This window comes from Equus caballus, chromosome 24 (assembly GCF_041296265.1).
Source record: "Equus caballus isolate H_3958 breed thoroughbred chromosome 24, TB-T2T, whole genome shotgun sequence".
Classification (NCBI taxonomy): domain Eukaryota; kingdom Metazoa; phylum Chordata; class Mammalia; order Perissodactyla; family Equidae; genus Equus; species Equus caballus.
In genome coordinates this window covers 39209143-39222251 of record NC_091707.1, presented here as the reverse complement: position 1 = coordinate 39222251, position 13109 = coordinate 39209143, and positions in this window count along the sequence as shown.

Below are 13109 nucleotides of genomic sequence, written 5' to 3'. Positions count from 1 at the left end.
TTCATCTTTCAAAATGTCCACCCTAAACTTTTTCCTCTTTAGCTTCAGGCCATTTCATGCCTCTTCTGAGACTTAATCATCTTTCTCTTTGCCTAGTTTAGCTCAGAGAAGTGGACTGAAAAACGCAGACAAGCTTTAGAAAATAAAGAAGAAATCTTGTACTGGGCACATTCTTAGAACCAGTAAAAGGTTCATTCATCACTTATCCCCACTTTCTACTGGGAGATGAGGTCCTCCTGATGGAGGATTTGATGTCAAGTCACGAGCAGGGGAATAAATAGATCTGCCTGCCAACCTGATCCCAGAATAAAATTAGAGCTGAGAGCCTGAAATTTCTCCTGAGTACCTACAGTGCTTGCCAAAGACCAGTATTTTTCTATCAAGGTCACTCTTTCTTCAGATCAATAGGCAAAGGAGATCTTAGATTTTAAGGGCCCTTTTGGATAGAACTAAGACCACAGGGAAGCATACGGAGGTGAGAGAGTTAAGACCTGGAGTTCACAAACATTTAGATCTCAAATGTTTCTAGATATAATATAGGAGCATTTAGCTTGCTCAGGCTGCACCTGTATTCAGGCTATTTGAGTCTGGGAAAAAACTATAAAGCAAACCATCAAAACAGGACTATGACCATTACCACAACCCGGGTGCCGCCATTACTGAGTAGTTAGAGCCACCCAGAGGCATTTGACAATGGAGCTGAGTAGGGAAAGCAATCAGATGTGAAAATCTCAGTCAGGGAACCACTTCACATCGCTCACCCTCTGATTAACTGCTCAAAAAATGGAGTTCTAACTTTATATTCCATCCCTCACTCTGAGTCATGATTGCCCTGTAAAATGTCATTATCAAGCAGGAGGGGATAAAATTAATAAGCTCAAGGAATGATGGGGATTACTTCAGCCAAAGAAAGAAGGCAAGAAAATAATTTCTCAGTTATCACTATTAAGGTTAAGGCAGGGATCGGAAAGCAGATATTGACATTCTTGATGATACTCAAAATGTGTAGCCTCAAGAAGAGAAGACTAGGCTAGCGAGAAGCAACAGAGGGAAGGAGCAGAGAGAACCAATGTAATCAGAAAATAAACAGTTGCTCTCATTTTTGTCTAAAAAGTCTACGTCAATAATCTTGATAAACTGTGAATGGGAAGAAATCATGGACATATGCGGTGACTACTGTATTTATTCTTGTTTCTTCTCTTTCCCAAAAGAACACTAAAGGTTGCACTCTGAGCTCACCCTCAAGACATGCAACATAAAAAGGCAATTTCAGAACAGCGGAGCATGGCTTCTGACATCTGATAGACAACCTAAATGCATTTTATCTTATCAGCTCCTCTTACTGTTGCTCTCCTCATTTCTCTTTATTCCCTAATGCCGCCATCTTTTGCTCTTCCTCGACTCCCTGATTCCCACCTCACTCATGCAAGATTTTAAAAGAAAAACGTGTTTTTTATTAAAGTCATATACAAAGCATCCCTGTGTCCCTGGACCCTCTGGCATGTGTATATATTGGTTTGCTTTGTTTTGAAAAAGAAATTGCTGACATATTTTTTTCCATATCTGGACACCAAGATAATTAAACTGGATATCCTCCTGTCAGTTACTACACAAGACCCATGACAATCAGCATGGCTTGCTTTTATTCTTGAGGCCCTTTGAAAACAGTTTCAAAATTGTGTTTCAAGAATGTTATCTAGATCTACAAAAAGATATTCCAATATGAGCAAAATTCAACTAGGTTGAGAAAAGAAATGAAAACTATAACCAAAGTGCTCCAAAAAAAAAGTGAAATTGGGAAATAATGAAATTGTCCAAATTATTCAGAACAGCCTACAAATTGAAGTGGGGCAAGATGGAAGATAATGCTTCATGAATTATATGATTTAGCTATATACATCAGTCAAATTCAAAGAGAGAGAATCAACCATTACCAAACTAATAGACTGTGCCTAGAGTTGTATATTTTTTCCTACTCTGTTCTCAAACTAAGGGTTAGTTTAATTGATCTCTGCCATTTTCGTGACTGAATGACAGCAAAGTAAAGCAATATTTTATTCAGTGTGATAAAAATAGATATTGTGCTATTGTTTATTACTTTATTCCCAGAGATGACAGGAGAAAGAGAAAGTACGTGGCATAAATATGAAGAGCATGGGTTTTGGAGTCAGAGCACTAAGACTCAAATCCCAGCTCTGCCATTTACTGGATTGGTAAACTTGGAGTTTGTAAACTCACGTCTCCAAACCTCAGTTCCCCACATGTAAGTTAGATAATAACAGTCCTACCTCCTAAGATGTGGTGAGAATTAAATAATAAATTAATCTGGGAAAGCTTTCTGCAGAGTTCCTGGGGCACGTGCATACATACACATCACCACTCAGGAAGTGCCAGCTGCCATTAGTATCATTAGTGGCACTTCTAAGCTTAAAATTCTTGATGAGGGGGCTGGCCCCGTGGCCGAGTGGTTAAGTTTGCGCGCTCTGCTGCAGGCGGCGCAGTGTTTCATTGGTTCGAATCCTGGCGCGGACATGGCACTGCTCATCAAACCACGCTGAGGCAGCGTCCCACATGCCACAACTAGAAGGACCCACAACGAAGAATATACAACTATGTACTGGGGGGCTTTGGGGAGAAAAAAGAAAAAAATAAAATCTTTAAAAAAAAAAACTCTTGATGAGAATAGCACATCAAGGGCAAATTGAATGAATAGATTGTCACAAAAAGTGCATAAATGTCCATCTATACAGAGTGTACGCATTTACTAAAGGTGAACAGCATTTTTCAGATTTAAGGCATGGGTATGTATATATCATCACGAGCATTTTTTTCTCCATAAATTTGTTGAATAAAGAATTACTTCCAGCAGATCTACTTTGTGTACAGAAACAGATGATTTTAGCAACATTATCAGGTAATGAGCCATTTGTTGCATAAATGAATTTTCTAACTGTGAAGAGATGAAACTGTTAGGTAGAGAGCCAGAGATAGAAATAGAGATTTGGTGAGGGGTGGGGCGAGGGAGGATAGTTTTAATGGAAATCATTTTTTAAGGCAATAAATAGTCACATGGGTTCTAAAATGTAACCTTTTCTGAATGACATGTCACTGATATCAACATGAGCTATTGCTCCATGCAGGCTCCTATTTTCCCCAAATAGAAATGTTCTCACTGCACAGTACAGTGGAATATAAAGAACCTTCTGCCTAAGCACAGAGTGCCTCTAACTGCTACCGTTTTTTAATTCTTTCAGCATCATGCGGTTCTTCTATATCCCCCCAGCCTCTCAGTCTCATATGCTTGCTTGTTTGATTGTTTGTTGGTTTACTTAGTCAGTGTTTATTAGATATCGTGTGGCAGGAACGTGCATAGAACACAAAGATAAATAGGACACCATTAACTGGCCTAAAGGAGATTGTAGTGTAAAGGAATATAGAAATTTTGTTTATTATATCTTATTCTACAGAATGTGTGTGCTTCTTCCTTATTTGTCTCTCCACTACCCCTACCTCCCTCTCTCTTCATTCTGTTGAAGGCAAGGAAACCAATTAGCCAAGCTGGTTAAAATTATATATTTAATGGAAGCAAGCACATTCTGAGTCAGGGGTTCTCCCTTTACTAAAATACTTGAAATTTATTTTTACTGATCTTGATGCATGTAGTTCAGCTGTCTAGAAGACATCTGTTTTACTTTATTATTTTCCCTAGTGTTCCAAATAGATGAGGTTGCCAGAGTAATGACCTCTGGATAAGTGAGGAATTTGTGTGTGATAGCAAATAAAAGCCTATGCAGTTAGCCAACACTTCCAAATGAGACTGTATCATTAAGCTTGAATACTAAGGTTGGATCGTAAGGTTGTATGCTCATGGTATTTCTATAAGAGCTTTGGCAACAAGGACTGTCCTTTGAATTCTTATTTTACAAATTAGTGTCTAAGTTTGGAACAATCATTCATCCCAGATCAAACTCACACAGTTTTAAACATTAGCAATGAGGGAAAATAAAAGGAAATATTACTTCAAGCAATAAGTACATCATATAAACTTATCACCCTTAAGAGGTGGCATAGGCTGCACAAATAAATAGGTTAAAAAATGACTTGAGGACAGAGGGCAAGATGGCAGTGTGGCTAAGCTTTTGCATTTCTCCAAAACAAACAACAATAGACATTGTAATCAGAATGCCAAACAAACAAAAACCTCCATAGATATAAAAAATGACATTTTTTTCTCATTTTAAAAGTCCTTAAAAGATAATTGAGTGTTAAAAACAATAGATAATAAATTTTACTGTTTATAACATAGGTAGAAGTAAAATATATGATAGCAATAGCACAAGAGACAGACAAGAAAAAATACTATACTGTTGTAAGATTCTGTACATAAACAGCCATAACATTATTTGAAGATAGAGTGTAATGGGTCAAAGATGTATATCATAAATCCTAGAGTAATTACTAAAAGTTAAAACAAAGAGGAATACTGAATAAGCCAATAATGGAGATAAAATGGAAGGACAGAAGATATTCAGTTAATCCATCAAAGATAGGAAAAGAGGTCATATGGAACAAAGAGCAATGGGACCAATAGAAAACAAATAGCAAGACGTTAAATTTAAGCCCAACCATATCAACAAATCGTCTGAGAAAATCAAGACCCAGCTATATTTCTGTATATAAGATATCCACTTTAAATATAATACATAGATAGCTTAAAGGTAAGTAGATGGAAAACACATGCCACACAGGAACTACTTAAAAGAAGCAGGTGTGGCTATATTAATACCAGATAAAGTAGACTCCAGAACAAGCAATATATCAGGGATAAAAAGGGATATTTCATAAGGATGAAAAGAAAATCTAAGAATCCTAACTGCATACATTTTTAATTACCAAGTAACAAAGTTTAAAGATATGTGAAAAAATCTTAGAGAACTGAAAAGAGATATACACAAATAATTATACTGGATCAATACTCCTGTCTCTACGATTCATAAAACAAGAAGACAAAAAAAAAAAAATCAGTAGGTGCATAGATCATTTTAACAACACTATGAACCAACTTAACCTAACTGCTATTTATAGAAACTCAAGCCAAGAATAGCAAAATGCACATTTGTCTCATACACACAAGGGATAGTCACCATGAGAGACTCTATTTTGGGCTATAAACATGTCTCAAATAAATTGAAGGACTGAAATCATTCAGAGTAGGTTGTCAGCCCCAAGAGAACTGAACTAGAATTCAATAACAAAAAGATGTCTGGAAAATCTCCCAATATTTGGAAATTAAGCAACCCACTTCTAAATAACCCATGAATAAAAGAAGAAATCACAAGGAAAGTTAGAAAATATTTAGAACTGAATGAAAATCAAAACACAGCATATCAAAATTTCAGGGATGTAGCTAAAACAGTTCGTAGAGGAAAAAGTATAGCATGATGTGCTTATATTAGAAAAGAGAAATGATCTAAAACCAGCGATCCAAACTTCAACCACAGGAAACTGAAGAAGAGCAAGTTAAACCAAAATTAAGCAAGGTAAGGAAATTATAAAAAGTGGGAATAGAAATGGACCCAAAAAAAATAGAGAAAATCAGTGAATCCAAAAGCTTCTTTGAAAAGTTCAATAAGTTCTATAGATGTTTAGAAGGATTGATCAAGAAAAAAGAGGGAGAGAAGGAGAGAGAGAAGACACAAGGAACATCCCCTACCTTCAAGGTAGGCATCCTCAAAATGTATATCCAGCAATATTTTTAAATTGCTAGGGGCCTGTGACTGCTGTATGCTGCCCACTTTTTTTCCCTCTCCAAATGAGAATATTTATTGAAGTTATCCATCAAAATATTCTGTGGGGAGGGAGGGTAAACAGATAAATCATCCTTTTGTGGTGGTGCTTTGGGATTGTTTTGTTTGTTTGCTTTTGTTTATAATTTTCCTAATAAAGAGTCACATCTAGGGGCTGGCGCCGTGGTGCAGTGGTCAAGTTCGGCTGGCTCTGCTTCAGCAGCCTAGAGTTTGCAGGTTCGCATCCTGGGTATGGACCTACACCACATGTCAGCCATGCTGTGGCAGCAACCCACATACAAAGTAGAGGAAGATTGGCACAGATGTTAGCTCAGAGCTAATCTTCTTCAAACAAAAAAAGGAAAAGAGGAAGATTGGCAACAGATGTTAGCTCAGAGATGAAACTTCCTCATCCCCCCCCAAAAAAAGAATCATATCTGGAATTGACGAAACATGGTCACAAAATCCTGGACTTTGAGCCAATGCCATAATTGAATAGGACTTTTGGGTGTCCGTTTTGGGAAAGAGTAAGTGCATTTCCATGCAGGAGGAAAATAGAGGGCAACTATGTAGGTTGCATTATTTTCCCCAAGCATTTACTGCTAGTCTTCTCAGTGTATAATCCTCTTAAGGAAGATATTCCCATAGAAGATTATACACACCAACCTATTGCCATGACTTGCAGAGCCTCCTAAGAAAGGAGTATATTTCCCGCAAGAACTCACCCTATAATTTCCTGGGTCATTATTGAAAGTCGCCGATATATCACTACAACAGCTAAAGGCATAGCATATAGCACAGTTTTGTGCAGCCTGAAGCCTGTGCAATTTGGGAGCCATATTAAAGACAAGAATACAAAATTATAAACATAAAGTTAACAACAAATATTTGTTTAAAATTAAAAGAAAAGTAAAAAAGCTCAACAAATGTTAAAAAGCTAAAAAATTTATCAAACATCACAAAATCTAGAAGAATGCACGGTATTTTTATTAATTTACTGGCCAGATACACATCTGTAACAATGTTTCTTACAATCTTTTGGCTATACACTCTTTAATAGTCTCTTCATACAACAGTGATTTTGTAAAAAAGAAGTCTCTTCTTAAGGAGAGGAAAACGTGACTTAGTCTTTCCCTTAACCTGGTTGATCAAAATTTATGTTTTAACTCTGGGTAGTTTAGAAAAGTTTCTTTCAACCCCACAACTCCTTATTAGTAATTTTTTACAGTGACCAGTCATAAATACTTTGGATTTATGACAGTTATTAACTAATTTGTCGCTGATAATCCTTATCATAACAACCAAGTGAGGGTATTATGTTGGATCCTGAAACTTGATGTCATGATGCAGGGGAGTTGGCACATGGGGTAGGAGAAATCCTCCTGGAAGGCATTCCTACACTGAGACAGTTAGCAGTAATTTAACCATGCAAAGAATGATGGAAAACTATGTAAATGTGTCATACTAAACTCAAACTAAATGTACAATTATGTGCCACATAATGACATTTTGGTTGATGACAGACCACATATACAATTGTGATCCCGTAAGATTAGTACCATATGGCCTAGGTGTGTAGTAGGCTATACCATCTAGGTTTCTGTAAAGACACTTTATGATGTTCCTACAATGATGAAATCACCTAACAATGCATTTCTCAGAACATATCCCCATCCCTGTTATGCACGCATGACTGTATCTTAAATTCAGCTTCCCCTTGACAAAAATGTTCTTACTGATATAACCTATGAACCAGTAATTCCACTTCTAAAGATCTATTCCAAATACACAGTGTCAAAATTACTAAGTAGTTTGTGTGCAAGACTATTATTTGTAATAGAAAAAGACTGTAAACAATTCGATCATCACCTAAAGGAGACTGATTTAATAACATAAAGTACGTCTACAAATGGAATACCATGCAACTATAATAAGGAATGGATAAATCTCTATATACTGCCATGCAGTGGTCTCCCAAATATGTTAAGAAGAAAAATGCAAGTTATAGAACAGTGTGAATGGCATACTCTGTTTGATCTAAGAAAAGGGACGGTGTTAAGAGAGAAAGAGGGATTCCATAACCTTTAGAAATACACACTGAAGTTTTTACAACTGAAACAATACCAGGTCCGGGGTTGGCTTGACAATAATCTTGCATGTGTGTAGTGAGGGAAAGGAAGAATAAAGTGGGTGAAGATATAGATGAACATAACCTTTGACCTAATATGGTCTTAATGCTACAGGTAAACAAATGATTAAATATATGTTTATAAAGATGTACAATGCAGCATTGTTGGTAATGGCAAAACAAAACTGAAAACAATGTAAATTTCTCTCAATAGAGTACTATTTTAATTAATTATGCTACATATACACAGTGTAATTCATTTCCTTATCAGGCATGATGCTCTCTGGCCCAGAATAATAAATGAGTTCTCCAAGTTTCATGGCTCATCTCACACAGCAGGTAGATCTTCAGTCAAGAAACGTCTCTTCCATTTTATGCCCAAGAGAGTCAGATAGTTTACATGACATGACATTTTCCAGAGAGTCATGCCTCATAAATCCATACAATGGATTGTACACTGTTTTACCATAAGCAACCCTAATTCAGGGGTATCCTACTGAGAGCATTCTATAGATAAAGACTATCTAGCATTATTAGCCTATTGCCCAGAGAACTAGTTATCATGCTTATAAGAAGATTAAGTTGGATCATCTGCTTATATTTCTTTTCCCAGGGTGTGTCCTCCCCAGTAATGAAGAGATACATGGATCACAGGTCCCCATATATACATATATGTACTTACTCATGCATGAAAAAGTTCTGGCATAAATGCAGAAAATTATCAACAATAGTTATATCTGAAAGATAGCCCTGGGGGAATAAAAAGGGTAGAAAAGTAAATTTTTAATTTCCATCAGTACCCATCTGTACTGTTTGACTTTTTTAATACCATGAATATTGCCTTGAATATTTTCAAATTTATTAATTTTTTTAAAAAAATAACTTGGATAAGTTAATGAGTGAATAAGCCCATGATAGGTTACTTAGAGAAGTTGGAGTATATCTGGGGAGAATTCCTAATATTTTAAGGAAAACCAACATCCCTGTCATTATGCATCTTTGGTACCACCGTCAGAAATACAGCCCTAAACTCTAAGACCTCAGGTTTGATCTGCTGTAGCAATTCAGGCTCTTGAAAATTTCTTCCTATTCCCTTACCACCACCCACTCCCAAATTTTGTTGTAATTGGTGCTCTCCAGCCTTCTCTTGGCCACTGATATTGAAGATGCATTTCATTTTCTTTATTCCAGTCTATTTGATAAATTCTGGATCCTTCATCCTTACGGCTTTTGAGTATCTATCTCCAAAGTAAATGTCATCTGTGAATACCAAAATTACTTCTTCCAAAGACTCTAATGACTTCTTGCAAAAGATTTTTTATCCCATCCCTTTCTTGGTATTCCAGAGCTGGTTATCCAAGTAGTTTAATGTTGAGCTCTTGGTTATTTCACACTTCTGCCAAAGTCCAACATATTTTCATATTCCACAGGTTACAGCTGTTCCCAAAGGAGAGAAAATACTATTGTTATGCACGATATATACAGTTGTGATGGTTAATTTTATGTGTCAACTTGTCTGGACCATAGAGTGCCTAGATATTTGGCTACACATGATTTCTGGGTATTTCTATGACGGTGTCTCCGGAAAAGATTAGCATTTGAATTGGCAGACTCAGTAAAGCAGATTGCCCTCCCCAATATAGATGGGCATCGTCCGATCCATTTAGGATGTGAACAAAACAAAAAGGTGGAGGAAGGGAAATTCTCTCTCTCTCTCTCTCTCTTTCTCTGACTGACTACTTGAGCTGGAACATTGGTCTTCTCCTGCCCTTGAACTGGGATGAAGCAGCATCAACTCCCTTGTTCTCAGGCCTCAGACTCAGACTGGAACTATACCACTGGCTTTCCTGGGTCTCCAGCTTGCAGATGGTAGATTGTGGGTCTTCTCAGCTCCATAATCGTGTGAGCTAATTCTTTATAATTAGTAAACAAATAAATATCTTATTGTCTCTGTTTCTCCAGAGAAGCCTGACTAATAAAACAGTGAATCAAATTAAAAGAGCATTCATGGGCTTTTGAGTCCTAGTGCTTGCTATATGATTTTGGGAAAATTCTCCAACCACTCTGAGCCTCAGTTTCCTTATACATTAAAATGGGTAAAAGGTTACTTACCTGATAGAATTCTTGTGAAGATTCAGAGAAATAATATTTTTGAGCCTAACAAAGAGTAGGTACTCAATAAATAGTGTTTATTATCATTAAGTATATTCCAGCTCAAACCAGGCAAATAGCACGGTGGTCATTTTCACATCACTATCCTAATTAATATTCTCTCCAGAAAGATCAGCAGGCATGGGAGCTAGCTCTACTCTTCTAACCTCTGGAATTCAGTAGTGGAATTCCATCTAAAGTCTGGAATAAAATTAAACTTGATGGGTTTCTTCTCTATTTTCTTTCCTTTATATCAACCACTGCAATAGCCCTCATGATCTCTGCTTCCAAAACGCTTCAGGACTGACCAAGCAAACTCCTGCATCTGTAAGGGTGAGGATTCCAGGGGTCTGGAGTTCAAACACAGGACTTGTGGCATGCTGGGGGGACTCGTAGGCAGAACCACAACAACAGCCCAAAGGTACAGAAAATGATCACTGAGGGAGCAGAAGAGTGTCTTCCTGTCTTCGTGTGCTTCTATTTTCTAGAGTCTTTCTAGAGAAAGACTGTCAAAGAGAAAAGAACCACTTTGCCAAACAAGCAGAGCTTTCACTAAATGAGACACTTCATGGCTGCCTGCAAGTCTCTCGTGCTCTGCACAACTAGGGCAAAACCATTCAGATGGTGGGGCTGGGCAGGGAGGAAGGAGTGGGAGGGGGATGGGCAGAGAGTAGGGGGTGGGGGGAATTAAATTCTTTAACTTAAAGTATTTTTATTCTCTTGCTGAGAATTAACAGAAGACTGAGCTGCCGTCAGAGCTGTTGATCCAGGACCCCTTGACACTTCAAGTCATCTCCATTTAAAAAACAAAGAATTTGAAACAAAACTCACTTAACAAGCCCTTGGAAGAAAGAATGGGGAGGACTGTCTGGATGGTTTTCTTTTCAAGTCGAGTCCTTTGTTTTCTGAAAGCTACCAACTTGCCAACAATACCAGTCTGTGGAATCAATTGAATAAATTCATGTTTTCCTCCAAGACACCTTCCAGAACCTCACACGGCAGCTGACCAAGGCATCTCTTCCTTTGCACTGCAAATCCTTAACACACAGACAGCACCACAAGGGCAGCTCCACCTTTATTGTCAGAGATAAATACACTCCAACAGTGTGATTCTTTGCTAGAAACTTTGATGCTAAATGTGAAAATCATACAGGGGGCAGAGACTTGAATTCCAGGAATTTTGGAGAGAGTATCGGGTGGAGGATGGAGAGGGAAGGGACAGCTGCTGAGAGTATAACAAAGTCTTGAAAACAGGCTCTCAAGTCAGAAAAGCATGTGTTCAAGTCTCAGCTCTTCCGGTTTCTGCCTCTTTGACAGAAATAACATAAATAAGTTATTTAACCTTGCTAACCTCCATTTCCTCATCTGTAAAATGGAGAAAAGAACAGTAACCAGTAGTTTTGTGATAACGGTTAAATGTATAGAAAGACCTTAGAAATGTGCTCAGTAAAGTTTTTAAAATACTTTTAATTTTTAAAAATGTTTAAATACTATTTAAAATAAAATCAAAAGGGCTATAAAATTACAACACACACTCAACAATCTCAGAGATAAAAGAAGAAGGATTCAATGAAGGGCTGAAGGAAAGAAGAAAGCAAGAGAGGGAGGAGGTTAGGCTGGAGGGAAGGGAGAGGGTTGGTGATGGAAGGAGGGAGCCTCCAGGGAAGTTCTCTACTTGGGCACCTTATGCTCTGGGTCCTGGGAAAAAAAACAAACAGTAAAAAGGGGCGCATTTTGCTGGGCCCGTGGCCGAGTGGTTAAGTCTGTGCGCTCCACTGCAGGCGGCCCAGTGTTTCGTTGGTTCGAATCCTGGGCACGGACATGGCACTGCTCATCAAACCACGCTGAGGCAGCATCCCACATGCTACAACTAGAAGGACCCACAACGAAGAATATACAACTATGTACTGGGGGGCTTTGGGGAGAAAAAGGAAAAAATAAAATCTTTAAAAAAAAAAAAAAGGGGCGCATTTTCTCCAAAACTTCTAGAACCTGAACCCCTGCCTCTATCTCCAGATTTATCTGTGACTACTAATGCTACCTCCCTCCCTTCGATCAATTTAACCACCCAACTTTAAGTAATTTCCTCAATTTGGGGGGCCCCATATTTATCCTTTTGGGAGAAAATTAAGCTCCAAATAATCAGCATTTCCATGACTCCCCACTACTGCTCCACCACCCTTACCCACAACTGTTGTTTCTCAACCACCACCCCTACTTTCCAAGGAAGCTGTGAGGAAAATGACAAATCTCCTTTCTCAGCCCTTTCTCACCATAACAAAACATTGCAGTGAGAAAGGAATATGGGAAAAAAATAAAAAAATCTATGCAATCTGAGCTACTCAGGGGGACCTATGTTACCACACAAAATTGAGGTTCTCTTGCCCAATGCATATAAACAAGCCAATTAATTACATTAGCCTTTGGCAAAAGAGATCAGTTTTATTCTGCGAGATGGATCTGCAGGGAGACAGGGGGCATGTGCCCTCCCTGATTCAGGATTTGGGGTGAAATTTAAGAGGTTAGGGAGAACAGGTTGACACACAGAAATGCTGGCGGGACAGGTTTCGATTGGTGGACTCCAAACATTTAGGGTAAAATTTTAAACATTTATGACAGGGTTCTAAACATTTATGATGAGGTTCTAAACATTTTTGATGAGGTTCTAAACATTTATGATGAGGTTCTAAACTTCTATGGTAAGGTAGGGAAGGAATTTTAACACCAGATCTTACTGAATGATGGACCCCTGGCTTCTGATGAGAGTCCAACTTTTAAGTTCTGGTCAAGTCTTGGTTCTCCAGTTCTATGGGGAGGGGAATCTTTGGTTCTGCAGTCATTTCAGGTCAAGATTTCTTCTTCTGCGCATGCTCTAGCTACATGACTTTGCAAATTTTCTGAAAGGCAGTTCTTAATCTCTCTGTTGATAAGAGATGGGGTCAGTTCAACTGGTCCTAGAGGGCACATGGTTACACTGGCAAGGAAGAAGCGATTAAATAACTCAAAAATATCTGCAAGGTACCGTGGCCTATCTGAAGATCAGC